The sequence below is a fragment of the Salvelinus namaycush genome, chromosome 31, assembly GCF_016432855.1.
Source record: "Salvelinus namaycush isolate Seneca chromosome 31, SaNama_1.0, whole genome shotgun sequence".
NCBI lineage: Eukaryota > Metazoa > Chordata > Actinopteri > Salmoniformes > Salmonidae > Salvelinus > Salvelinus namaycush.
In genome coordinates, this window is record NC_052337.1 from 15,826,492 (window position 1) to 15,854,104 (window position 27,613).

Here is a 27,613-nt window from a genome sequence, read left to right on the forward strand (position 1 = left end):
GATTAAATACAAAAAAATCCTCATCAATCTACACACAATACCCTATAATGACAAAGCAGTACAGGTTTTTAGATTTTTTGGGATATGTATTAAAACTAAAAAACTTAAATACATTATTTACATAAGTATTCAGACCCTTTGCTATAAGACTCGAAATTGAGTTCAGGTGCATCCTGTTTCCATTTGTTCATCCTTTAGATGTTTCTACAACTTGATTGGTGTCCACCTGTGGTAAATTCAATTGATTAGACATGATTTGGAAAGGCACACACCTGTCTATATAAGGTCCCACAGTTGATAGTCCATGTCAGAGCAAAAACCAAGCCATGAGATCGAAGGAATTGTCCGTAGCGCTCCGAGACAGAATTGTGTCGAGGCACAGATCTGGGGAAGGGTACCAAGAAATGTCTGACGCATTGAAGGTCCCCAGTGGCCTCCATTATTCTTAAATGAAGAAGTTTGGAACCACCAAGACTTCCTAGAGCTGGCCGCCCGGCCAAACTGAGCGATCGGGGGAGAAGGGCCTTGGTCAGGGAGGTGACCAATAACCCGATAGTCATTCTGACAGAGCTCCAGAGATCCTCTGTGTAGATGGGAGAACCTTCCAGAAGGACAACCATCTCTGCAGCACTCCACCAATCAGGCCTTTATGGCAGAGTGGCCAGACGGAAGCCACTCCTCAGTAAAAGGCGCATGACAGCCCACTTGGAGTTCACCAAAAGGCACCTAAAGGACGCAGACCATGAGAAACAAGATTCTCTGGTTTGATGAAACCAAGATTCAACTATTTTGCCTGAATGCCAAGCGTCACGTCTGGAGGAAACCTAGCACCATCTCTATGGTGAAGCATGGTGGTGGCAGCATCTTGCTGTGGAAATGTTTTTCAGCGGCAGGGACTGGAAGACTAGTCAGAATCGAGGGAAAGATGAACAGAGCAAAGTACAGAGATCCTTGATGAAAAGGTTCACCTTCCAACGACCCTAATCACACATCCAAGACAACTCAGGAGTGACTTCGGGACAAGTCACTGAATGTCCTTGAGTGGCCCAGCCAGAGCCCAGACTTGAACCCAATTGATCATCTCTGGAGAGACATGAATATAGCTGTGCGGCAATGCTCCCCACCCAACCTGACAGAGCTTGAGAGGATCTGCAGAGGACAATGGAAGAAACTCCCCAAATACAGGTTTGCCAAGCTTGTAGCGTCATACCCAAGATGCCGAGGCTGTAACCGCTATTGAAGGTGCTTCAACAAAGTACTGAGTAAAGGGTCTGAATACTTCTGTAAATGTGATAATTTAGTTTTAAATTTTTTACAAATTTGCAACAAAAAAAAAAAAAATGTTTTTGCTTTGTAATTATGCTGTATTGTGTGTAAATTGAGGGGGGGGAACGATTTAATCCATGTTAGAATAAGGCTGTAACATAACACAATGTGGAAAAAGTAAAGTGGTCTGAATACTTTCCGAATGCACTGTAATATGCACGTAGCGCTTCCTCCATACCTTCTTTGTCTCCAGTAATTTATTCCACACATCTGACTTCCCCTTTACCTCCTGTGCAAACAGTAAATATTACCCAGTTTCGAGTTTATTTTTCACGTCCTGTGTATCCATTTTGCTGTCATGTGTTACCGTGTTCAGAGTTTGTTATAACAAATGTATTGATGTGATTATGATATGCTATAGGTCAGGCCCTGTTGGTCAGGTGCATGTGATGCATACATGTGTCACGTTAAGAGAGCAAGGGTTGAGGGAACATGGAATTTTTTTCCTAAACAAATGAGAGATTTCAGTAACATAACTTTTCCGTCTGAAATGGCTGAAGTTATGTTGCAGCTTCAGCAACACGGACAGCACGAAACACACTGTTAATGTTCTCTGGTGGTCGCTGCAGCAGGGAGGAGAGCGAGACAACGGATGCTAGTCACACAGTCACTCACTGCCTTTTTTTTTAACACAGCGCAGCAAGTCTGAGCCTGGCCCGGCACAATCAAATCAATTGCGGTCGGACTCCCTCTACTCATTTGTGTGTCTTAATTATTTCATCAAACAGTTTGCTTAAAAGCATCAGACAAGCTCAGTGGATATATTTGATTTGATTAAAACACATAGGATGTGTCTATATATGGAAAAATACACGTTTTAACATTTTGACCAATCGATTGATTGAAAGAACAGACAACTATTTTTTTAAATATATTTTTTAGTCAGGGACAGCCCTAATGCACACACACACACAAAGGAAACCTAGAATGCCTTTAGAGCGGACGTGTGAAGTGTGTGTGTATACACCCTGCCAAACCCACCCTGAATTGCTGAACGTCATAACTGTATCAGCCCAGCTGACTGGACATTACAATATGATGGTAAGAACATGACGTCTCCCACTCTTCTTGGCATACAGGACTATGGGTGGAGGTGGTGCCAGTAGGGTTGTTGAAGGACTGATGAGGATTGTCTAGGAAACTGACCTTACTTTGCTTCAGTAAATCTGAGTTTAAGGGGTGCATTGCACTTTATTTTCAAACTGAAAGTGGTGAGAGGGTGTTCTAGAAGCCCAGCGCCCAGCAGGTGTCATGTGATCCACCTGATAGCTGGTGAGAACCTCTGGTAACTTTGATAACCCAGAGGGAAAGGAGATCTGATTGGTTGAGAGCTGTTGTTGGTCAGATGTTATCACCAGAGCAGCTGGATCACAAAAAATAACTCTAGAAAAACATGTATTTGTGAGTTGTTCCTTTTCCTCAGGAAGCTGAGATCATGATATACCGTAGCCAGTAAGACATTTATTGCAGGGTATTGATCATTGAACTGCCTATTAAGTAAAGTGATCTTCCATTCTATACCTGATGAACGAATACAGAAGTGATCTCTTAAGTCAGATGTTAGGCAGAGGTTATTGAACCAGTCCTTAACAAAGTTTATTGGTAATGTCTTCACATTCAGACAGTGGAGGAAGCTATTAATGCAGCTAGCTATTCATCCCCCTGTTTCACCACCAACCTGAAAAAGAAAACGGAAACACTGTGTTAGTGAAGATATACATCTCCCTGGATTTTTTAATGATTTTTTACTCTGTGCATCTGGAACTAAGGTGTGTGAACAACCTAAAAGTGCAGAGCAACCCTTGAAACAACCCCAAGGATTCCTCCTTCTAATCTAGTCCTTCTCCCCCGAACAGTAGAGCTAATGCTGAGAACACACACAGTCCACAAACTTCCCGTGCATAACCTTACCCTAATATTTCTAGCATAACCTATATTACACAATCTTGCTGCTGAATAGGGTAAATAAGGACATTTTTATTTTTAATTCACCTTTATTTAACCAAGTAGGCCAGTTGATAACAAGTTCTCATTTACAACTGCGACATTGCCAAGATAAAGCAAAGCAGTGCGACAATAACAACAACACAGAGTTACATATAAACAGACGTACAGTCAATAACACAATAGAAAAATCTATGTACAGTGTGTGCAAATGTAGAAGAGTAGGGAGGTAAGGCAATAAATAGGCAATAGAGGAAAAATAATTACAATTTAGCATTAAAACCTCTTGGAACTATAGGGGGTGCTGTTCCGCATTAGCATATTTGGGTCTCCAAATTAAACTGCCTCGTGCTAAATTCTTGATCGTACAATATGCATATTATTGTTATTATTGGATAGAAAACACTTTATAGTTTCTATAGCCGTTGGAATTTTGTCTCTGAGTGGTACAGAACAATATCTACAGCACTTTTCATGACAGGGGTCAGATTTCAGAAATTTTTACCTCTGATCTGGAGTCTGTTTTTAAGGCGACAGTGAATGCTATGAAGAAACCGACACTGCCTACGTCTTCCTCTGGGTGTCTGTACGTCATCACGTTTTGAATGGAATCGATTGCACAATCCCAGCCCATATAAAACCACAAAACGTGGGAGTACACTCTCTTTTGTTCGCGCGTCACAAGCGGGATGGACATCGGACTTGCCTCATTCCAAATCGTTGTTTAACCAGTAATATTTCTCTGGTCATGTTTTTACTCGTTATAGTTGTTAAAAACATCATAATGTAGTTAATTTGAACCGTTTTATAGCAATTTATATCCGTTTAGTGCGATTCTGAGGAATTTCTTTGTCGTGCACTTTTTAGCTTTGGGAACGTTTCGGGGGTCTCGGTCGTTGGTAGTGGACATTTCGAAGGACAGAGGACATCTATCGACCAAAAGAAATTTATAACATAGAAAGGATACATTGCCCAAGAATCTGATGGAAGAACAGCTCAAAGTAAGCAATATTTAATATGATAAATCGTTGTTCTGTCGAAATATTTTAAACGCATATTTCGCCATTTTGTTTGGTATAGCTTCACTTGGCGAACCCTGTATTGAAAAGTAAGGATAATTTTAAAAATGTAAGTCAGCGGTTGCATTAAGAACTAATTTGTCTTTCGATTCCTGTCAACTCTGTATTTTTTAGTCAAGTATATGATTAGCTTTCGATTAAACTAGATCACTCTGAAAGCTGACGTCCCTCATTTTGATGCTTGAGTTGTGACTATTTCCATTGTATAACCACGGTTTTGTATGGCTAAATATGCACATTTTCGAACAAACTGTATATGTATGTTGTAAAATGATGTTACAGGAGTGTCATCGGAAGAATTCTGAGAAGGTTAGTGAAAAAATTAATATATTTTGGCGATGATAACGTTATAGCTCCCTTTGCCTTGAATTCATGCTCTACTAACGTTTGCACATGTGGTATGCTAACTTATCGATTTATTGTGTTTTCGCTGAAAAACGCTTAGAAAATCTGAAATATGGTCTGAAATCACAAGAACTGTGTCTTTCCATTGCTATGCTTTGTCTATTTTTATGAAATGTTTTATGATGAGTAAATTGGTCATACACGTTGCTCTATCTAGTAATTCTAGTCGATTTGTGATGGTCGGTGCAATTGTAAACTGTGATTTCTACCTGAAATATGCACTTTTTTCTAACAACACCTATCCTATACCATAAATATGTTATCAGACTGTCATCTGATGAGTTTTTTTCTTGGTTTGTGGCTATCAATATCTTAGTTTAGCCGAATTGGTGATAGCTAGTGGTGGAGAGAGAAAATGGTGGACAAAGAAAGATGGTGTATTTTGCTAACGTGGTTAGCTAATAGATTTACATATTGTGTCTTCCCTGTAAAACATTTTAAAAAACAGAAATGATGGGTTTATTCACAAGATCTGTATCTTTCATCTGGTGTCTTGGACTTGTGATTTAATGATATTTAGATGCTACTATTTACTTGTGAAGCTATGCTAGCGATGCTAATCAGTGTGGGGGGGGTGGGGGGTGATCCCGGATACGGGGTTGAGAGGCGGTAAAAGTTAACACTGGAGTGAAAGATGTGCAGATGATGATGCGCAAGTAGAGATACTGGGGTGCAAAAGAGCAAGAGAATAAATAACAATATGGGGATGAGGTAGTTGGGTGTGCTATTTACAGATTGGCTGTGTACAGGTACAGTGATCGGTAAGCTGCTCTGACGGCTGATGGTTAAATTTAGATAAGGAGATATAAGACTCCAGCTTCAGTGATTTTTGCAATTTGTTCCAGTCATTGGCAGCAGAGAACTAGAAGGAAAGGCTGTAACGGCTGTTGGAAGGAGAGGACCAAGGTGCAGCGTGGTAAGTGTTCATATTTGAATAGAATAAATAACCTGAACACTGAACAAAATAACAAAGAGCAAGAATGAAAAAACAAAACAGTTCTGTAAGGTGAAGAAGACACACAAAACAGAAAACAACTACCCACAAACACAGGTGGGAACAGGCTACCTAAGTATGGTTCTCAATCAGAGACAAGGATAGACAGCTGCCTCTGATTGAGAACCACACCCGGCCAAACACATAGAAAAGAACAACATAGAACAAAACATAGAATGCCCACCCCAACTCACGCCCTGACCAAACCAAAATAGAGACATAAAAAAGGAACTAAGGTCAGGGCGTGACAGTACCCCCCCCCCCCCCCCCCAAAGGTGCGGACTCCGGCCACAAAAACCTGAACCTATAGGGGAGAGTCTGGGTGGGCATTTCACCGCGGTGGCGGCTCTGGTGCGGAACGTAGACCCTGCTCCACCTCTGGCTTGGCCCATTTAGGTGGCGCCTCTAGAGCGGGGACCCTCGCCGCCGACCCCGGACTGGGGACCCTCGCAGCGGTTCCCGGACAGGAGGGTGACTCTGGCAGCTCCGGACAGGAGGGCGACTCTAGCAGCTCCGGACAGGAGGGAGACTCTGGAGGCTCCGGACAGGAGGGCGACGCTGGAGGCTCCGGACTAGAGGGCGTCGCTGGAGGCCCCGGACTAGAGGGCGTCGCTGGAGGCTCCGGACTGACGGCCTTTGTTGGAGGCCTCGTGCCATAACTCCTCACTGGAGGTTTCGTGCCACGGATCCTCACTGGAGGCTTCGTGCCATGGATCATCACTGGAGGCTTCTTGCCATGGATCATCACTGGAGGCTTCGTGCCATGGATCATCACTGGAGGCTTCTTGCCATGGATCATCACTGGAGGCTTCGTGCCATGGATCATCACTGGAGGCTTTTTGCAATGGATCATCACTGGAGGCTTCGTGCCATGGATCCTCACTGGAGGCTTCGTGCCATGGATCATCACTGGAGGCTTCGTGCCATGGATCATAACTGGAGGCTTCTTGCCATGGATCATCACTGGAGGCTTCGTGCCATGGATCATCACTGGAGGCTTCTTGCCATGGATCATCACTGGAGGCTTCGTGCCATGGATCATCACTGGAGGCTTTTTGCCATGGATCATCACTGGAGGCTTCGTGCCATGGATCCTCACTGGAGGCTTCGTGCCATGGATCATCACTGGAGGCTTCGTGCCATGGATCATCACTGGAGGCTTCTTGCCATGGATCATCACTGGAGGCTTCGTGCCATGGATCATCACTGGAGGCTTCTTGCCATGGATCATCACTGGAGGCTTCTTGCCATGGATCATCACTGGAGGCTTCGTGCCATGGATCATCACTGGATGCTTCGTGCCATGGATCATCACTGGAGGCTTCGTGCCATGGATCCTCACTGGAGGCTTCGTGCCATGGATCATCACTGGAGGCTTCGTGCCATGGATCATCACTGGAGGCTTCGTGCCATGGATCATCACTGGAGGCTTCTTGCCATGGATCATCACTGGAGGCTTCGTGCCATGGATCATCACTGGAGGCTTCGTGCCATGGATCATCACTGGAGGCTTCGTACCATGGATCATCACTGGAGGCTTCGTGCCATGGATCATCACTGGAGGCTTCGTGCCATGGATCATCACTGGAGGCTTCGTGCTATGGATCATCACTGGAGGCTTCTTGCCATGGATCATCACTGGAGGCTTCGTGCTATGGATCATCACTGGAGGCTTCTTGCCATGCATCATCACTGGAGGCTTCTTGCCATGGATCATCACTGGAGGTTTCGTGCCATGGATCATCACTGGAGGCTTCGTGCAATGGATCATCACTGGAGGCTTCCTGCATGGATCATCACTGGAGGCTTCGTGCCATGGATCACCACTGGAGGCTTCTTGCCATGGATCATCACTGGAGTGGAGAGACACACAGGAGGCCTGGCTCTGGCAGCAGGCACAGGACTCACCAGGCTGGGGAGACATGCAGGAGTGTTAGGGCTTAGCACAGGCACAGGACTCACCAGGCTGGGGAGACATGCAGGAGGCCTCTTCCTTAGCCGAGGCACCGGATACACTGGGCCGTGGAGGCGCACTGGCGGTCTCAAGCGCAGAGCTAGCACAACTCGTCCTGGCTGGATACCCCCTGTAGCCCGGCAAGTGCGGGGAGTTGGAACAGGCCGCACTGGGCTGTGCTGGCGAACCGGGGACACCGTGCGTAGGGCTGGTGCAGTATAACCCGGGCCGAGGAGACGCACTGGAGGATGCGAGGAGCTGCGATGTAGCGCACCGGGCTATGAGTGCGCACTGGGGACACTGTGCGCTTCACCGCATAACACGGTGCCTGCCCGGTCACTCTCTCGCCACGGTAAGCACGGGGAATTGGCTCAGGTCTCCTACCTGAGACTGCCAGAGGTCCAGACAACAGGCCAGAGGTCCAGACAACAGGCCCTCCGATTTGACACACTGAACTCTATCTGAGAAGTAGTTGGTGAACCAGGTGAGGCAGTCATTTGAGAAGCCAAGGCTATTGAGTCTGCCGATAAGAATGCGGTGATTGACAGAGTCGAATGACCTTGGCCAGGTCGATGAAGACGTTTGCACAGTACTGTCTTTTATTGATGCCGGTTAAGATATCGTTTCGGACCTTGAGCATGGCTGAGGTGCACCCATGACCAGCTCGGAAACCAGATTGCATAGTGGAGAAAGTACGGTGGGATTCGAAATGGTCGGTGATCTGTTTGTTAACTTGGCTTTCGAAGATTTTTGAAAGGCAGGGCAGGATGGATATAGGTCTATAACAGTTTGGGTCTAGAGTATCTCCCCCTTTGAAGAGGGGGATGACCGCGGCAGCTTTCCAATCTTTGGGGATCTCAGACGATACAAAAGAGAGGTTGAATAGGCTAGTAATAGGGGTAGCAACAATTTTGGCGGATCATTTTAGAAAAAGAGGGTCCAGATTGTCTAGCCCAGCTGATTTGTAGGGATCCAGATTTTGCCGCTCTTTCAGAACATCAGTTGTCTGGATTTGGGTGAAGGAGAAGCGGGAGGGGGGGGGGGGCTTGGGCAAGTTGCTGCAGGGGGTGCTGAGCTCTTGACCGGGGTAGGGGTAGCCAGGTGGAAATCATGGCCAGCCATAGAAGAATGCTTATTGAAATTAGCGATTATTGTAGATTTATCGGTGGTGATAGTGTTTCCTAGTCTCAGTGCAGTGGGCAGCTGGGAGGAGGTGCTCTTATTCTCCATGGACTTTAGTGTCCCAAAACCTTTTGGAATTAGTGCTACAGGATGCAAATTTCTGTTTGAAAAAGCTAACCTTAGCTTTCCTAACTGACTGAGTATATTGGTTCCTGACTTCCCTGAAAAGTTGCATATCGCGGGGGCTATTCGTTCGATGCTAATGCAGAACGCCACAGGATGTTTTTGTGCTGGTCAAGGGCAGTTAACCTTTTGCCACTATAGGGGGTGCTGTTTCGCATTAGCATAATTTGCTCTACAGATTAAACTGCCTAGTACTCAATTCTTGCTCGTACAATATGCATATTATTGTTATTATTGGATACAAAACACTCTCTAGTTTCTATAGCCGTTTGAATTATGTCTCTGAGTGGAACAGAACTCATTCTACAGCACTTTTCCTGACAGGGAGTCAGATTTCAGAAATCTTGGCCCCTGATCTGGGGTCAGTTTAAAAGTCCCTGTAAATGCTATGAGGATACAAACACTGCTTACGTCTTCCCCTGGATGTCAGTACGTGGTGACGTTTTGAATGGAGTCGATTGCGCAATCAGGGCCTGTATAAAACAGCACAAGGTGGAAGTAGCTTCCCTTTGCTGCCTGCGCCTGACGCACGAAGGACGTCGGACTCGCCTCCTTCCAACCTGTTGTTTAGCCAGTAATATTTCTCCGGTCATGTTTTTACTCGTTATGGGTGTTAAAAACATCATAAGGTAGTTAATTTAAACCGTTTTATAGCAATTTATATCCGTTTAGTGCGATTTTGAGGCATTTCTTTCTGAGACACTTTGAACCGCTGGGCACGTTTCCAGTTCATGCCGAACGTTAGTGGGCATTTCCACATGGCAAGAGGACAGCTTTCGACCAAAAGACGATTAGACCCAAGAAAGGATTCATTGCCCAAGATTCTGATGGAAGAACAGCTCATAGTAAGAACAATTTATGATGATAAATCGTGTTTCTGTCGAAAAATGTTAAACGCTTATGCCGCCATTTTGTTTGGTATAGCTTCGCTTGGCGCAACCTGTATTGAAAAGTAAGGATAATTTAAAAAATGTAATTCAGCGATTGTATTAAGAATTAAATTGTCTATCAATCGCTGTCCACCCTGTATTTTTTAGTCAAGTTTATGAGTATTTATGTATAAGACTAGATCACTGTCTAATATGGCGCACGACATTTTCTGACCAGCTGGGCTACTTTTCTCATTGTCTAACCATGATTTTGGTGGCTAAATATGCACATTTTCGAACAAACTCTATATGTATGTTGTAATATGATGTTACAGGAGTGTCATCTGAAGGATTCTGAGAAGGTTAGTGAAAAAATTAATATATTTTGGCGATGATTACGTTATCGCTCTCTTTGGCTAGAATCAATGCTCTGGTAACGTTTGCACATGTGGTATGCTAATATAACGATTTATTGTGTTTTCGCAGTAAAACACTTAGAACATCTGAAATATTGTCTGAATTCACAAGATCTGTGTCTTTCCATTGCTGTGAGCTGTGTATTTTTAAGAAATGTTTTATGATTAGTAATTAGGTAATACACGTTGCTCTGTGTATTTATTCTAGTCGAGTTGTGATGGTGGGTGCAATTGTAAACTATGATTTATACCTGAAATATGCAAATTTTTCTAACAAAACCTATCCTATACCATAAATATGTTATCAGACTGTCATCTGATGAGGTTTTTTCTTGGTTAGTGGCTATCAATATCTTTATTTGGCCGAATTGGTGATAGCTACTGGTGTTGAGAAAAAATGGTGGACAAAGAAAAATGGTGTCTTTTGCTAACGTGGTTAGCTAATAGATTTACATATTTTGTCTTCCCTGTAAAACATTTTAAAAATCTGAAATGGTGGCTTTATTCACAAGATCTGTATCTTTCATTAGGTGTCTTGGACTTGTGATTTAATGATATTTAGAAGCTACAATTTACTTGTGACGCTATGCTAGCTATGCTAGTCAGTGGGGGGGTGGTGGGGGGTGCTCCCGGATCCGGGTTTCTGAGGCAGTAAAAGTTAAGTCTGGGGTGAACCGAGGGCTATATCTGTTCTTAGTTCTACATTTTTTGAATGGGGCATGCTTATTTAAGATGGTGAGGGAAGCACTTTTAAAGAGCAACCAGGCATCCTCTACTGACGGGATGAGGTCAATATCCTTCCAGGATACCCGGACCAGGTCGATTAGAAAGGCCTGCTCGCTGAAGTGTTTTACGGTGCGTTTGACAGTGATGAGGGGTGGTCTTTAGACCGCTGACCCATTACGCACGCAGGCAATGAGGCAGTGATCGCTGAGATTCTGGTTGAAGACAACAGAGGTGTATTTGGAGGGCAGGTTGTTCAGGATGAAATCTAAGAGGGTGCCCATGGTTACGGATTTGGGGTTGTACCTGGTAAATTCCTTGATAATTTATGTGAGATTGAGGGCATCAAGCTTAGATTGTAGGATGGCCGGGGTGTTAAGCATGTCCCAGTTTAGGTCACCTAACAGTACAAACTCTGGAGATAGATGGGGGCAATCAATTCACATATGGTGTCCAAGGCACAGCTGGGGGCTGAATGGGGTCTATAACAAGCGGCAACGTTGAGAGACTTGTTTCTGGAAAGGTGCAATTTTAAAAGTAGAAGCTTGAATTATTTGGGAACAGACCTGGATAGTATTACAGAACTCTACAGGCTATCTCTGCAGTAGATTGCAACTCTGCCTCCTTTGGCAGTTCTATCTTGTCGGAAAATGTTATAGTTAGGGATGGAAATTGCAGGATTTTTGGTGGCCTTCCTAAGCCAGGATTCAGACACGGCTAGGACATCCGGGTTGGCGGAGTGTGCTAAAGCAGTGAATAAAACAAATGTAGGGAGGAGACTTCTAATGTTAACATGCATGAAACCAAGGCTTTTACGGTTACAGAAGTCAACAAATGAGAGCGCCTGGGGAATGGGAGTGGTGCAGGGGGCTGCAGGGCCTGGGTTAACCTTTACATCACCAGAGTAACGGCTAAAGGCTAAGGCTAAGAACTGGTCGTCTAGTGCGTTTGGAACAGAGGAGCAGATTTCTTGGGCGTGGATTCAATAGATTCAAGGCATAATATACAAACAAGGGTATGGTAGGATGTGAGTACAGTGGAGGTAAACCTAGGCATTGAGTGACGATGAGAGAGATTTTGACTCGAGAGGCACCAATTAAGCCAGGTGAGGTCACCGCATGTGTGGGGGGTGGAACAAAAGGGCTATTTAAGGCATATTGGGCAGGGCTGGAGGCTCTACAGTCACTAACCAAAACAGCAATAGACAAGGCATATTGACATTAGGGAGAAGCATGTGTAGCCAAGTGATCATAGGGTCCAGTGAGTAGCAATAGATGAGTCAGGGAGCCAATTCAGTAGTGCTACTGCGCTAGGCGAGCTGGAGACATGGCGATTCAGACAGCTAGCGGGCCGGGGCTAGCAGATGGGCCTCCGGGGACGTCGCAACGGAAGAGCCTGTTGAAACCACCTCAGACGGTTATGTCGGCAGACCAGTCGTGATGGATCGGCGGGACTCCGTGTCGGCAGTAAAGGGTCCAGGCCAATTGGCAAACAATGTATTGTAGCCCAAGAATTGGCTGATGGACCTCTTCGGTTAGCCGGGAGATGGGCCTAGCTCGAGGCTAGCTCCAGGCTAACTGGTGCTTGCTTCGGGACTGAGACGTTAGCCAGGAGTAGCCACTCGGATAGCATCTAGCTAGATCCGGTGTAAAGGTTCAGAGCTTGCGGTAGGTATCCGGAGATGTGGTAGAGAAAAAGCAGTCCGATATGCTCTGGGTTGATATCGTGCTGCGCAGACTGGCAGGAATTGCCTGGGCTGAGGCTGGCTGATGTCCGAGTTAACGATGATGACCTCTAGCAGTGGCTAGTTAGCTGGCTAGCTTCTGATGAGGGATCCGGTTCTAAGTATAAAAAATAGCAGATCCGTACCATATTGGGTGAGGCGGGTTGCAGGAGAGTATGCTCAGTCCGTAGATGGAAATTGAGATTAAAGATATATACGAAATATATTCGAAGAAAACAAAAAAAATGCTATATATACACGGGAATGGACGGGACAAAACAAAAACAGACGTCCGACTGCTACGCCATCTTGGATACATGATGCGTAGTGCAGATGTAGATTTTATTAGACAGTGCACGCTGTTGAACAGTTTCCCTATCTCTCCAGGTGACATGGCTCCCTCTTAACCTCTCTAGGGTATGTGGGACGGTAGCGTCTCACCTCGTCAACAGCCAGTGAAACTGCAGGGCGCCAAATTCAAAACAACAGAAATCCTATAATTAAAATTCCTCAAACATACATGTATTTTACACCATTTTAAAGATACACTTGTTGTAAATCCAGCCACAGTGTCCGATTTCAAAAAGGCTTTACGACAAAAGCAAACCAAACGATTACGTTAGGTGAGTGCCTATTCACAGAAAAACACAGCCATTTTTCCAGCCAAAGAGAGGAGTCACAAAAAGCAGGAATATAGATAAAATGAATCACTAACCTTTGATGATCTTCATCAGATGACACTCATAGGACTTCATGTTACACAATACATGCATGTTTTGTTCGGTAAAGTTCATATTCATATCCAAAAATCTGAGTTTACATTGGCGCGTTATGTTCAGTAGTTCCAAAACATCCGGTGATTTTGCAGAGAGCCACATCAATTTACAGAAATAGTCATCATAAATTTTGATGAAAATACAAGTGTCATACATGGAATTTTAGATCCACTTCTCCTTAATGCAACCGCTGTGTCAGATTTCAAAAAAACTTTACGGAAAAAGCAAACCATGCAATAATCTGAGTACAACGCTCAGACGACAAATCAACCCAAAGAGATATCCGCCATGTTGGAGTCAGAAATAGCATTATAAATATTCACTTACCTTTGATGATCTTCATCAGAATGCACTCCCAGGAATCCCAGTTCCACAATAAATGTTTGTTTTGTTCGATAATGTCCATCATTTATGTCCAAATTCCTCCTTGTTGTTTGCGCGTTCAGTACACAATCTAAACTCACGATGCGCAGGCAGGTCCAGGCAAAAGTTCAGACGAAAAGTCATATTACAGTCCATAGAAACATGTCAATCGAAATATAGAATCAATCTTTAGGATGTTTTTAACATAAATCTTCAATAATGTTCCAACCGGAGAATTCCTTTGTCTTCAGAAATGCAATGGAACTCAAGCTAACTCTCACACGAACACGCATGGTCAGCTCATGGTCAGCTCATGGCAGACCTTACTCAATCCCCTCTCATTCGCCCCCACTTCACAGTAGAAGCATCAAACAAGGTTCTAAAGACTGTTGACATCTAGTGGAAACCTTAGGAAGTGCAACATGACCCCATTTCCACTGTATCTTGGATAAGCAAAGAGTTGAAAAACTAAAAACCTCAGATTTCCCACTTCCTGGTTGGATTTCTTCTCGGGTTTTTGCCTGCCATATGAGTTCTGTTATAGTCACAGACAGAATTCAAGCAGTTTTAGAAACTTCAGAGTGTTTCTATCAAAATCTACTAATAATATGCATATCCTAGCATCTGGGCCTGAGTAGCAGACAGTTTACTCTGGGCACGCTTTTCATCCGGACGTGAAAATACTTCCCCCTACCCCAAAGAAGTTAAACCTTCTGCTCAGACTCCTCAGGTTGGGTGGAAAATACCATAACATTTTGTCTGAGAGCCAAAACTGACAGAGCTCCTGGCTGGTTAACCAGTGGTCTCTCTGGAGATGCTGTGGTTTTATGATTTAAGCAGGTTGTTCACTTGGTGTGTATGTGTGCATGTATGTGTTTGTGTGTTATTCTCTATTATGCATAATCTCTGTTCCCTCTACAGATCCTGAATAGAAGACGTGTGTAACCAGGCCTGAAGGGGACCGTTTGTCTCGGACGCTTCTTCAAGAATCCACACAAAAGGTTAGTACATTCAGTATAAACAGCATGGTCAAAAATATGCAGAACAGTAGATGTGAAAGAATTCTGAATCTGATTCCGATTCCAAAATAGATGTATTGACCTCATGGAGAACTTCATTGTTACAAGTGTAGAGAGGAGTAGGCAGGAGGTAGTTGCAGGTTTAGAACTACTGAGTTTATTAAAGCACTATATATATATATATATATATATATATATATAGTACTGTGCAAAAGGTTTAGGCAGGTGTGAAAAAATGCTGTAAAGTAAGAATGCTTTCAAAAATAGACATGTTAATAGATTATATTTATCAATTAACTAAATGCAAAGTGAGTGAACAGAAGAAAAATCTAAATAAAATCCATATTTTGTGTGTCCACCCTTTGCCTTCTTAACAGCATCAATTCTTCTAGGTACACTTGCACAAAGTCAGGGATTTTGTTGGCATATATTCAGGTGGATGATTAAACAATTATACCAAACAGGTGCTAATGATCATCAATTCAATATGTAGGTTGAAACACAATCATTAACTGAAACAGAAACAGCTGTGTAGGAGGAATAAAACTGGGTGAGGAACAGCCAAACTGTTAAAAATCTCTCTAGGGTAGCACCTGGCCAACATCCGGTGAAATTGCAGAGCGCCAAATTCAAAATACAGAAATACTCAAAATAAACATTCATAAAATATACAAGTGTTATACATCGGCTTAAAGATTAACTTCTTGTTAATCCAGCCGTTGTGTCAGAAAAGGCTTTACGGCAAAAGCATACCATGCGATTATCTGAGGACAGCGCCCCGCTTACAAAAGCATACAAACATTTTCCAGACAAGTAGATTAGTCACGAAAGTCAGAAATAGCAATAAAATTAATCACTTACCTTTGATGATCTTCATAAGGTTGCACTCACAACACTCTATGTTACACAATAAATGTTTGTTTTGTTCGATAAAGTCCCTCTTTATATCCAAAACACTCAGTTTTGTTGGCTAATCCAATGGCTCAAAGGCAGTCACAGCAGGCAGACGAATAGATCCAAATAGTACAGGTAAAGTTCGTCGAAACATGTCAAACTATGTTTTTTATTAATTCTCATGTTGTCTATTGTCTTTATAATCAATAATATTTCAACCAGACAATAGCGTATTCAATACAAAGGAAAAAGAACGGAGGACGCGCTCCCGGTCGTGCGCACAAAAAGCTCAGGTTCATTCGACCGACCACTCAGATAATGTTGTCATTCTTACTCATTTTTCAGAATAAAAGCCTGAAACAATGTCTAAAGACTGTTGACATCTAGTGGAAGCCATAGGAACTGCAACCTAGGTCCCATCCATTTATATGGTGGATAGGCTTTCAATGGAAAAACACAAGAATGACACTTCCTGGATGGATTTTCCTCAGGTTTTCGCCTGCCATATCAGTTCTGTTATACTCACCGCCTCTGCGGTCTGCATGGCCGTAGGGAGACCAGGCAGAAGAATCAAACGACAGGCTTTGGAAAACTGGTCCACAACGACCAGGATGGTGGTGTGACCATCCGAGGGGGGGAAGGTCTGTGACAAAGTCCATGGAGAGATGGGACCAGGGTCATTGTGGAACCGGCAGTGGGTGGAGTTTGCCATAGGGGAGGTGTCTCGGTGTATTGCTCTGTGCGCAGGTGGAGCAGGAGGAGACCCAGATGTCCCAGGCCAAGGTGGCCCACCAGTACTTGGTGGAGAGACAGTCGATAGTACAGGCTATACCCGGCTGCCCCAACACAGGTGCTGTGTGTGCCCAGGCGAGGAGACAGTCCCGCACATCAGAGGGAACGTAGGTACGCCCCTCGGGACAGTGGGCAGGTGAGGGCTCCTGTCGCAGGGCTCGACAGATGTCCGCGTCCACATTCCACACGACAGGAGCAACAATGCAGGACAGGGGAATAATGGGTTTTCACTTTCTCCCTCCAATCCTCTGTGTCATGCACCCGGGACAACGTATCGACCTTGACGTTCTTAGATCCCGTCCGGTAGGAGAGGGTAAAGTCAAACCTGGCGAAGAATAGGGCCCAACTGGCCTGACGCAGGTTCAGTCTCTTCGCTGCTCGAATCTACTCTAGGTTCCGGTGGTCCGATCAAACAAGGAATTGTGCTGCCATGTTTTTAGCGCCTTCTTGACGGCCAGCAACTCACGATCCCCCACGTCCCGCTCCTTGGGAGACAGCTTCGTGAGTAGAAGGCGCATGGATGGAGTTTAGGCGGCAATCCAGTGCGTTGGGAGAGAACAGGCCCTACTCCAACCTCGGAGGTGTCCACCTCCACGATGAAGGGCAGAGACAGGTCAGGATGAGCCAGAACAAGCGTAAAAAACGTTCCTTGAGTGCACGAAAGGCTTTGTTGGCCTCCCCAGGAGGGAGGTGAGAAACCCCACTGTGCTGAAAGCCCTAATGATGCGCCTGAAATAGTTGGCAAAACCTAGGAAGCACTGTACCACCTTTATGTTGGATGGAACAGGCCACGACCGTACTGCACTGACCCTCTGCTCTTCCATCTCCACTCCCGCCGTGGATATCCGATAGCCCAGGAAGGAGACTGCCTGCTGGAAGAAAAGGCACTTCTCCGCCTTGGCGTACAGGTGATGCCCTATCAGCCTCTCCAAAATGGACCTGACATGAGAGACATGTTGCTCGCGTGTAGTGGAGTACATCAAGATGTCGTATATGTACACCACTACACAGCGACCCAACATGTCTCTAAACACCTCGTTAATAAAGGATTGAAACCCATAGGGTGCTTTTGTCAAGCCATAGGGCATTATCCTGTATCCATAGTGCCCGGTGCTGGTGCGGTCTTCCATTCATCCCCCTCTTTGATGCACACCAGGTTGTAGGCACTGTGTAAATCCAATTTGGTAAACTACTGAGCACCGTGCATCTGTTCGATCACAGTGGGTATGAGAGGCAGGGGATAACTGAATTTAACATTTGCCTTAATCAGTGTCCGGTAATCCATACAGGGGCGGACACCTGCGTCCTTCTTCTTCACAAAAAAATTATCTGGAGGAGGCCAGAGAGGTGGACGGACGGACGGAGGAATCCTTGGGCCAGTGCCTCCTGAACGTAGACCTCCATGGCTTCGGTCTCTGCATGCGAGAGAGGGTAGATGTGCCCCGCGGGAGGGTAGAACCAGGCAGTAGGTCGATAGTGCAATCCCATGGGCGATGAGGGGGAAGGCACGTGGCATGAGTCTTCGAAAAAGCCACCTGTAGGTCCCGGTATTCCTCCGGGATAGGGATGTGAGTGGCCTGGTCCGGACTTTCCACGGAGGTGGCACAGATAGACAGAGAGACACTTACCCTGACACTCCTGTGACCAACCCAACAACCTCCTCTCTGTCCACGGTGTCCTGGGGTTATGCAACTGTAACCAGGGGAAGCCTAAAACTACGGGGTTTGCAGGAGAGTCTAAGATGAGGAAAGTGATGCATTCATGGTGGTTGTGAGCAACTGTGAGCGAAATGGGAATCGAGGTCTGGCACACCAGTCCTGTTCCTAGGGGACGGTTGTCTAGGCCATGGACTGGGATAGGGGGTTGTAAAGCATAACCTGAGTCCACTAGGGCAGGTCTCAGTGGGGGTCCAGGATAGTCCGGGAAGGTGACAGGAAGGAGGACGGGCTGGGTGGATAGAGAGGAGCAAGGCATGTCCACGCCTACCTGTGAAGGTGCAGGATCGCTCCTCAACCTGTCGCTTCCTCGTCTGATTCTCCTTCTGGGACAGGTGTCCCAGGGGTAGTCTGACTCCCCGCAATAGGAGCAGAGACCCTTTTGACGGCGGTGTTGACGTTCCTCTTGGGGAAGGTGCGTCGTGCCCACCTCCATGGGCTCAGTCTCGCTGGAGGTTTCTGGGAGAGACCCGAATGGGCGACGATAGGCACGCAGGTGTCGTGTCTTTGACTATGCCAGATTAATTGCTATGACATGCTATTCTATAAAATAATTTCTCCGTAATTAATATTACCTGATTGAACTAATCATGTAAATATTAATTAACTAGAGAGGGACACCACGAAAGAATATTTATAGAGCTGTTATCTTTCGAATAAACTCTTAACGATTTAGTAATATTTTACTAAATAGCAGTCACATTAATCGTCATTATATTCAGTCTCATCTGAAAGTTGTAAGTCCTTGATTATCTGCAAGAATCCTGGCTAACAAGTTGAATCAGCAATACGAAATTGGGTTTAATTATTTATTTACTAAATACCTAACTAATCACACAGAATCACACATATACAATTAAATCATAACTTGATCACAAATTACGTCATACAGAAAACGTCCCTAGCGGGCGGAGTAGATATGGCAGCTTGTTACACAAAGAAAGGGGGGGAGTCCTAGTGAAAGCGCGGGAGACTTGAGCATAGGGGAGCTGTGCTATCGTAAATACAGTATCTTATGCATTCTAAATTACCGCCCATTTGAAGAGGTAAATGCAATCAATATTTACTCTGAGCTGCGCTTCAGTAGGTTGGTGGTAGATGGCCTGTGTCGCCAACCCGAGTCCTCTGTCCTTTGAAGAATGTCTCTGGTAGTCACGGGAACACGTTGTGTGTATTAGACGGGATACTTGGACTGTCCTTCCGAACCTGCGTTTAGCTGTTGCTAACTCCAAGGCTAGGAGATATCACTTCTGTAGTGAATACGAGTTCAAAGTTCATACCATTCACAATCAAAGTCCATGCTGATGTTGGCTTCCTCTATAGTGATTATCTGAACCATTCTGACACTGGATCGTCATCCTAGCATACCCGGAACAGAAAGTTATCTTCTGGGAAAGTGGCTTTATATAGTGGAGGGAGAGGGGTGTGTCTGAAAAGTCTATTACCCAGGTCTCTTCACAGGGGCGGGCCCCTGGTTGAGCAGAAGCCAAATTTATGAAAACACAGATCTCTCATTTGGAAGGTAAAATTACATTTCACCTCTTCACAAACAATGTCATATTCAAACATTTGAATTAAACAACAATTCCATGTGAATCCGATACCTCTGACGTTTAGACTTTTCACAGTAGCGTTTATGTCATTCTATCATTGATGAGAATGTGTCAGAGGGCAACCGAACTGACATAATATACCTTAAGTACCACCGCATATGTACAGTTGGTTGGATTACCAGAATATAGTTCATTTCCCCCAACTTCTGATGTTACCCAGAATCTCTATGTTAACCCATGGGTTTCCTTATGTCACATCAGTTATAGTGGGGAGAGAGAAAAAGGGGGAAAGAGGTATTTATGACTGTCGTAAACCTACCCCCAACCCAACGTCATGACACAGGAAATTATCCAGGCGGATAGCCATGGCGATGAGCTGGTCCAGCGTGAGGTCTGGACGTCCGCCTGTAGTCCATTCCGGAAAACAGGGCCTGGTTGTTCCAGCCTGTGGACACAGCCACCGTCTGGAAATCCAGAGCGTACTCAGACGCTGTCCTGGACCCCTTGCGTAGACGGAGGAGATGCTATCCTCCCTCTCGGCCCTCTGTAGGTTAGTCGAAAACGGCACGGAAGAGTTGGGTGAAGCGCTCATAGGACTGCACTTCTGGACCTTCCCTCTCCCAGATGGCGTGCGCCCACTCCAGAGCCCAGCCTGTCAGCACCGAGATCACCAAGGCCACCTTGTCCCTCTCGGAGGCCGTCCCGGCATGACGGGCAAGGTGGAGGTCACACTGCAGGAGAAACCCCCTACAGTGAGCTGGGGTCCCGTCTAACCGCTCCAGAAGGGGCAGGTGAATGTTTCTGATCTGACCGGGTGATGTAGATGGTGGTGGGGTGGCTGGAACGACCGCGGGGAGCTAGGAAGCTGATGGTGTAGCCTGCAGCTGGCGTACGGTCCCGAGCACCTCGTCCTTGGCTAACCCGAGGTGCTCCAGGCACGAGTCGTGGTGGAGCTTCACTCCTATAGCGGAGAGGTCGGAATGTCCTGCTGCTTCCTGTTCTCTAGGGTCGGTCATTGTGTCACAAGTGTAGAGAGGAGTATGCAAGAGGCAGTCCCAGGTTTAGAACTATTGAGTTTATTAAAGCACTATATATATAAAAGCGGGACGAAACCCAAAGTGCAAAATAATAAAGTACTCAGGAAATAGTAGGAGAGATTCCTCTCAGGAAAATGTGTGACATTCATTCTAAAACTTAACATACATATCTTGCATAACCTGCCACATGCTGCTTTTCCATTGTATTTAGAACAAATCAGATTAGGAGAAATAATAATACCTGTTGCATAATAATACCTGACCGTGTAGCTAACCTTGTCCTCTCAAACAAAGAGAGTCATAGTTTCCTGTCTATGTTGGTATTGTATTGGGTTCCTGGCACCTGTCTTGACCTGGTGCAATGACAGTCTTGTCCCCAAGGTCCTATTGTCCTACTGTAAGCAGGTGTCAGCTGATATGACCCACTGGATTTTGAAACCAAGTTGTCTGCCACAAGACTGTGTTAGCCTCTGAGCTAAACCTGAGGAGGCATTAGTTTGGGGGTCTTCAGGTCTCAGGTAAGCTTACTCACCATGTAAGCGTTACATATGCTAGGGGCTCATAACCCCAGTACTCAGGCCAAAACTAGTGTAGTTCAGGGTAAACAGTTTACGCCCGTTTATTTTGCTCAAGCATTTACACACCTATGCCGAAAAATGCATTGAAAGTATAGGAAACTTTACTTTATTCACTGTGAATGGCGATCAGCGTTTACCCACCTATTTTTTACCACTACATCACTGGCCAAAACATATTGTAGCCTAATGTACTCCAGCCGTTGGGGAGTATATAAGTTCATGGGCTGTTTTCATTGTCTCCCCCCCCCCCCCCCCCCCCCCTGACATGAAGGATCAGTCCAGTCTATTTATTAAGTGGAACTGGCAGGATTGGGGGGGGGGATGTTTTTCCAATATGGAGGGAAAACCATGGTGTAAGTGATACTGCTCTGGCCTGCATGGCTGGACCACCTGGGTAGGTCGTCTATAAAGGGGAAAACCTCTGAAACAATAAGCACAATAATCACCGTTGACTGTCACTGGCCTGGGCAGAGAGGACAGAGGAGAGAAGAGGATAGGGAGGTTTCAGAGGGTGTCAGGGGTTCACTTCCTGTTATCTGGAGCCTGTTTTGGTGCTGACTTCCTATCTCTCTGCGTACAGGATCAGAGATACAGCCTGTAGGTTTCTATAGGGGAGGAATGTTATCACTCAGGTTCAAAAGGTTGTTATCTTTTTAGTCTTAGTTATTATCTGGGCGATTTTTTGCGATGACATCAATGTGGGTTCTTCAGTGGTTCACCCCAGGAGCACCACAGAAACAGTATTTATGTATTTGGTGTGTGTGTGTGTGTGCACGTGCATGTTTTTATGTACCTTGGCATCTTTCACAGAGGTAGTTGTTTATATGAGTACCTCTCACTGGTGGATCACTCATGTGTACAGTAGGAGAGGAGTAGGTAGAGGGCCTCAGTGGCGTGGCGCAGCGTGGCGCAGGTAGAGTGGCGCAGCGGTCTAAGGCACCGCAATGCTTGAGGCGTCACTACAGACCCTTATGTGCAGTATTAGAGGACTGGGTAGAAGTTGATCCTCATGTGCAGTATTAGAGGACTGGGTAGAAGTTGATCCTCATGTGCAGTATTAGAGGACTGGGTAGAAGTTGATCCTCATGTGCAGTATTAGAGGACTGGGTAGAAGTTGATCCTCATGTGCAGTATTAGAGAACTGGGTAGAAGTTGATCCTCATGTGCAGTATTAGAGAACTGGGTAGAAGTTGATCCTCATGTGCAGTATTAGAGAACTGGGTAGAAGTTGATCCTCATGTGCAGTATTAGAGAACTGGGTAGAAGTTGATCCTCATGTGCAGTATTAGAGAACTGGGTAGAAGTTGATCCTCATGTGCAGTATTAGAGAACTGGGTAGAAGTTGATCCTCATGTGCAGTATTAGAGAACTGGGTAGAAGTTGATCCTCATGTGCAGTATTAGAGAACTGGGTAGAAGTTGATCCTCATGTGCAGTATTAGAGGTCACAATGTAGAGGACATTTTTTTTTTTTTTTTTTTTCACCTTTATTTAACCAGGTAGGCTAGTTGAGAACAAGTTCTCATTTACAATTGTGACCTGGCCAAGATAAATCAAAGCAGTTGACACATACAACAACACAGAGTTACACATGAAATAAACAAACATACAGTCAATAATACAGTAGAAAAAGTCTACATACAGTGTGTGCAAATGAGGTAAGATAAGGGAGGTAAGGCAATAAATAGGCTGGGATACTGGGATGCAAAGGAGCAAGATAAATAAATAAATACAGTATGGGGATGAGGGAGTTGGATGGGCTATTTACAGATGGGCTATGTACAGGTGCAGTGATCTGTGAGCTGCTCTGACATCTGGTGCTTAAAGCTAGTGAGGGAGATATGAGTCTCCAGCTTCAGTGATTTTTGCAGTTCGTTCCAGTCACTGGCATCAGAGAACTGGAAGGAAAGGCGGCCAAACGAGGAATTGGCTTTGGGGGTGACCAGTGAGATATACCTGCTGGAGCGCGTGCTATGGGTGGGTGCTGCTATGGTGACCAGTGAGCTGACATAAGGCGGGGCTTTACCTAGCAAAGACTTGTAGATGACCTGGAGCCAGTGTGTTTGGCGACGAATATGAAGTGAGGGCCAGCCAACGAGAGCATACAGGTCGCAGTGGTGGGTAGTATATGGGGCTTTGGTGACAAAATGAATGGCACTGTGATAGACTGCATCCAATTTGTTGAGTAGAGTGTTGGAGGCTATTTTGTAAATGACATATCGCCGAAGTCGAGGATCGGTAGGATAGTCAGTTTTACGAGGGTATGTTTGGCAGCATGAGTGAAGGATGCTTTGTTGCGAAATAGGAAGCCGATTCTAGATGTCATTTTGGATTGGAGATGCTTAATGTGAATCTGGAAGGAGAGTTACAGTCTAGCCAGACACCTAGGTATTTGTAGTTGTCCACATATTCTAAGTCAGAACCGTCCAGAGTAGTGATGCTTTGGTGTAGTGTAACATGGATGGGACAGGTGGGTGTGTGTGCGTGTGTCAGACACTAGAATGAGAGCAGTAGAGGTATTCGCCCGAGGGTGTGACTGTAACACTATTCTCTTTGTCTCCAGGTGAAAACCCTGTCACATCTAAGTTACCCCCGAAACCAGCCAGACAATACCTACACACGTCCACATCTTTCACTTTCTCACCTTCTCTTTCTCTCCTCAGTTCCACTTTTCTTTCTACCTCCCTTCTCATCTTTCTACATCTTTACCCCCCCCCCTTCTTAATGTGTTTAGCTGTGAGCGGGAAGGGTTGCTGGGATCAGAGGTGATATCACTTGATACTCTAGGAAAGCTGAGATTCTTAGCCAGTGTACTCCCCCATACCTCTGCAGACAAGGGAGTGCTTACTGTTGATTGGAACAGAGTATAAGGTTTTCCTGGGAGAACACACACGCACAGTCCCAGGTCCGACCTGAGGGCCATTGGTGTAAAGCATCCAGCCAGGTTTCCAGCTAGCAGGAAGTCCATAGTGTTCTGTACTAGGGAGCTCAGTGGGAGAGTTGGTTACCCTCAGGCCAGTTTGTTTGGATTAAACTGCTGTCACCCCCTGGTCAGGACACAACCCCTCCAGAACAATATTAATCTACCCTGACTCCCTGTAGGGAAAACAGGCCTTCACAGAGGGTTTGGACTTTCCTTTCCCCATTCCATTCTGCGTTCATGTAAAGGGCTAAGGTGGGGCTGGAAATGGTTAAGTATAATGGGAACAGTGTTAAGGCCTACAGAGCCTGTTGGTCAGTGGGAAATGGGGTTTTAAGACCTTACCGAAAAGCAGTGTTTTGGTTGTCAGTGTCTGGGTGTTGAATAGTTTCCTGATCTCTCCTGGTCTTTGTGAGAGCTGCTGTATACTGTGGAGGATGTTATCTGGGTTTGTTTGGTTGCTTTTCTCCACTTCTTTAGTGTGTGTGTGTGTGTGTGTGTGTGTGTTTTCGTGCATGTGTCTGTGTGTGTGTGTGTGTGTGTGTGTGTCCTATAATCCTCTCCAATGAAAATCAGTATCACCTTTATTCACCAAGTATATTTACACATACTCAGAATTTTATGTAACCCTCTCACAAGGCTTGAATTTGACTCTCACGATATTACCTTACTTAGAATATCTGAACAGCATGGGATATTAGGTGAGAAGGACATCTCCAATAAGAATCCCTATTGTAAACTCGCTAGGGTGATGACAACTAGAGGATTCACTTCAGATAGAATGATTATGGATTTTTGTTATTATATAAGGATATGCTTTCCCATGCATTAAATGAAACAGTAAATGACTCCACCAATGCAGCAGACATAAGGTTCAAGATGTATATTATCACATTTTCAATGTACCAAATCAAAAGAAATTAAAATTATTAACCCCAATGATTTTTTACAACCCATATCCAAATTACTTGCAAACTTGCTTAAACCCATTGGCGGGCATTGGAGCTAAAAAAAAAAAGTGACGACACACATAAAGTCTTGAAGCACCCCATCGTTGTGGTTCACTACTCGTAGATATTTCCTCAGCGCCGTGCAGGTGTCCACACAAGATCCCTAGCAAGCACAGCTATCAATGCAGACAGTACTCCTTAGCAGCAACAGATATAACCATGGATACGTGAACTCGTTAATCTTCCACAAGCAATTCTCTCCAGGTCTCGCACAATGCTAGGCTAACCTCGAGCTGTCAAATACCTCCACGATGCGGCGGTAACTTCAGTCTCTACTAAGTCTTTCTTAGCAAAAATAATAACTCTTATAAAATCAAATCAGTATTTCCCTTCAAAACTCGGTAGATATGGGTTTTGTTTTATTTTTATCGTCTTCTTTTATCATTTTTCTTCACCAACTCTGATAATGTCTCTCCATCTCTCTTTCAACGTCTCTTTTCCCAGGCCTCCAGTTAACCAGGTCAACTCTCCCATTGGCCACAGCTTAACAAAGCTACCTTATTGGTCAAAATTTAAACTTAAAAGTAAACCAACCTATTCACTTGCACATTAAATAAATATTTCTTCAAAATAGATACATTAACGACATTACAAATCAGGAGCAATTCGATCACCTTTTAAATCTAATACCAATTAATTATAACAAATAAACTCTATACTTGGTTTTAGCAAGGGTATTACATTTACTTGGTGATATGTTGCTGCTAGTTATAGGCAACATGTAGAGACAGAATACAGACAGAGGAGTTTAAACAAAGTTTACATACATTATAAACAACTAGGTAGAGTGAGCATAGAGCTATAAGAGAATGAGCAGATATACAATATACAGTGGGTATACGGTTGATATACAGTGGGTATACGGTTGATATACAGCGGGTATATGGTTGATATACAGTGGCTTTACAGTATCAGTATGAATATCTAAATGCAGAGAGATGAACAGAGTGCAATGCAGTTTAGTGCAGTTATTTTGTGTGCAGTTCAGAGATGGCTTGATACGGTGTGCAGCATAGAGTGCATAGTCCTTTAGTCTCTGTGGGCCAGATGGCTGGTTGGTGAGGACCACAGCCCGGGGGAAGAAACTGTTCAGGATGTGGGAGGTTTTGGTCATGAGTGAATTTCTGGAGTTGGGGACCAGGTGGGAGGGGTCGGCGATGATCTTTCCTGCACGCTTCCTTGCCCTGGAGTTGTGCAGGACCTCGATGGAAGGAAGATGGCAGCTGATTACCCTTTCTGCAGACCATTGCACTTTACCCTTGCAGCAGGCAGACTCAGACCCAAACCAGACTATGATAGAGGAGGTGAGGATGGACTCAACGATTGATGCGTAAAACCAGATCAGGATTGACTGGGAGATGTTGAGTTTTTTCACCTGCTACAAGTAGTCCATCCGCTGGTGTGCCTCCTTGGTGACCTCTGTGATGTTGTCTTCCAACTTGAGGTTGTGGGAGATGATGGTCCACAGGAATTTGAAAGATTCAGCCGTGCTAACAGTTGAGCCATTAATCTCCAGGGGGAGAGATAGTGGGAGGAGTCTTCTAAAGTCAACCACCATCTCCATGGTTTTGTCTGTGTTGAGTTCCAGGTTATTGCGACTGCACCAGGCCACCAGCCGCTCGACCTCTCCACGGTACATTGACTCATCGTCGTCGGTGATCAGACAGACCAGAGTGGTGTCATCTGCAAACTTGAGTAGTTTGTCAGATGCGATGCTGGAGGTGCAGTCATTGGTGTAGAGTGAGTGAGTAGAGGTGAGAGCATGCATCCTTGCAGCTGAGGGATAAAGAGTCTGAAAGGTGTTTTCCCAGCTTCATGTGTTGCATCCTGTTGGTCAGGAAGTCAGGGATCCACTGACAGATGGAGCTGGACACGTTCAGCTGGGAGAGTTTGTCTTGTAGCAGTTCTGGGATGATGGTATTGAACACAGAGCGAAAGTCCACAAACAATATTTATTTAGGTTATCAAGGTGGCGACAAAGTGTAAGTAAGCCCGTGTTTACAGCGTCGCCCCCCTCCATCGAGACAGTATCCCTGCACATTGTAAATATGGTACTGGAACTGACCCTGTATATAGTGTACTTTATCATGCTCTTATTTCTAGATCTTGTGTGTTTTTGTTCTACCTTGTTATTTTTAATATTACATTGTTATTGATTACTGCATTGTTGGGGTTAGAGCTTGCAGGAAAAGCATTTCACTGTACTTATGCATGTGACA

At 45.0% G+C, this 27,613-nt stretch overlaps 1 protein-coding gene across 1 annotated transcript in view; it reads left to right on the forward strand.

Moving 5' to 3' along the window:
- Window positions 1-14,785: 14,785 nt before the first annotated feature.
- LOC120026477 (LHFPL tetraspan subfamily member 2a protein-like) overlaps window positions 14,786-27,613 on the forward strand; it is a 37,989-nt gene continuing 25,161 nt past the window's right edge. The window contains exon 1 of the mRNA XM_038971348.1: window positions 14,786-14,878. The gene's annotated coding sequence lies outside the window, so the exon portion shown is untranslated. The remainder of the gene's footprint in view (window positions 14,879-27,613) is intronic.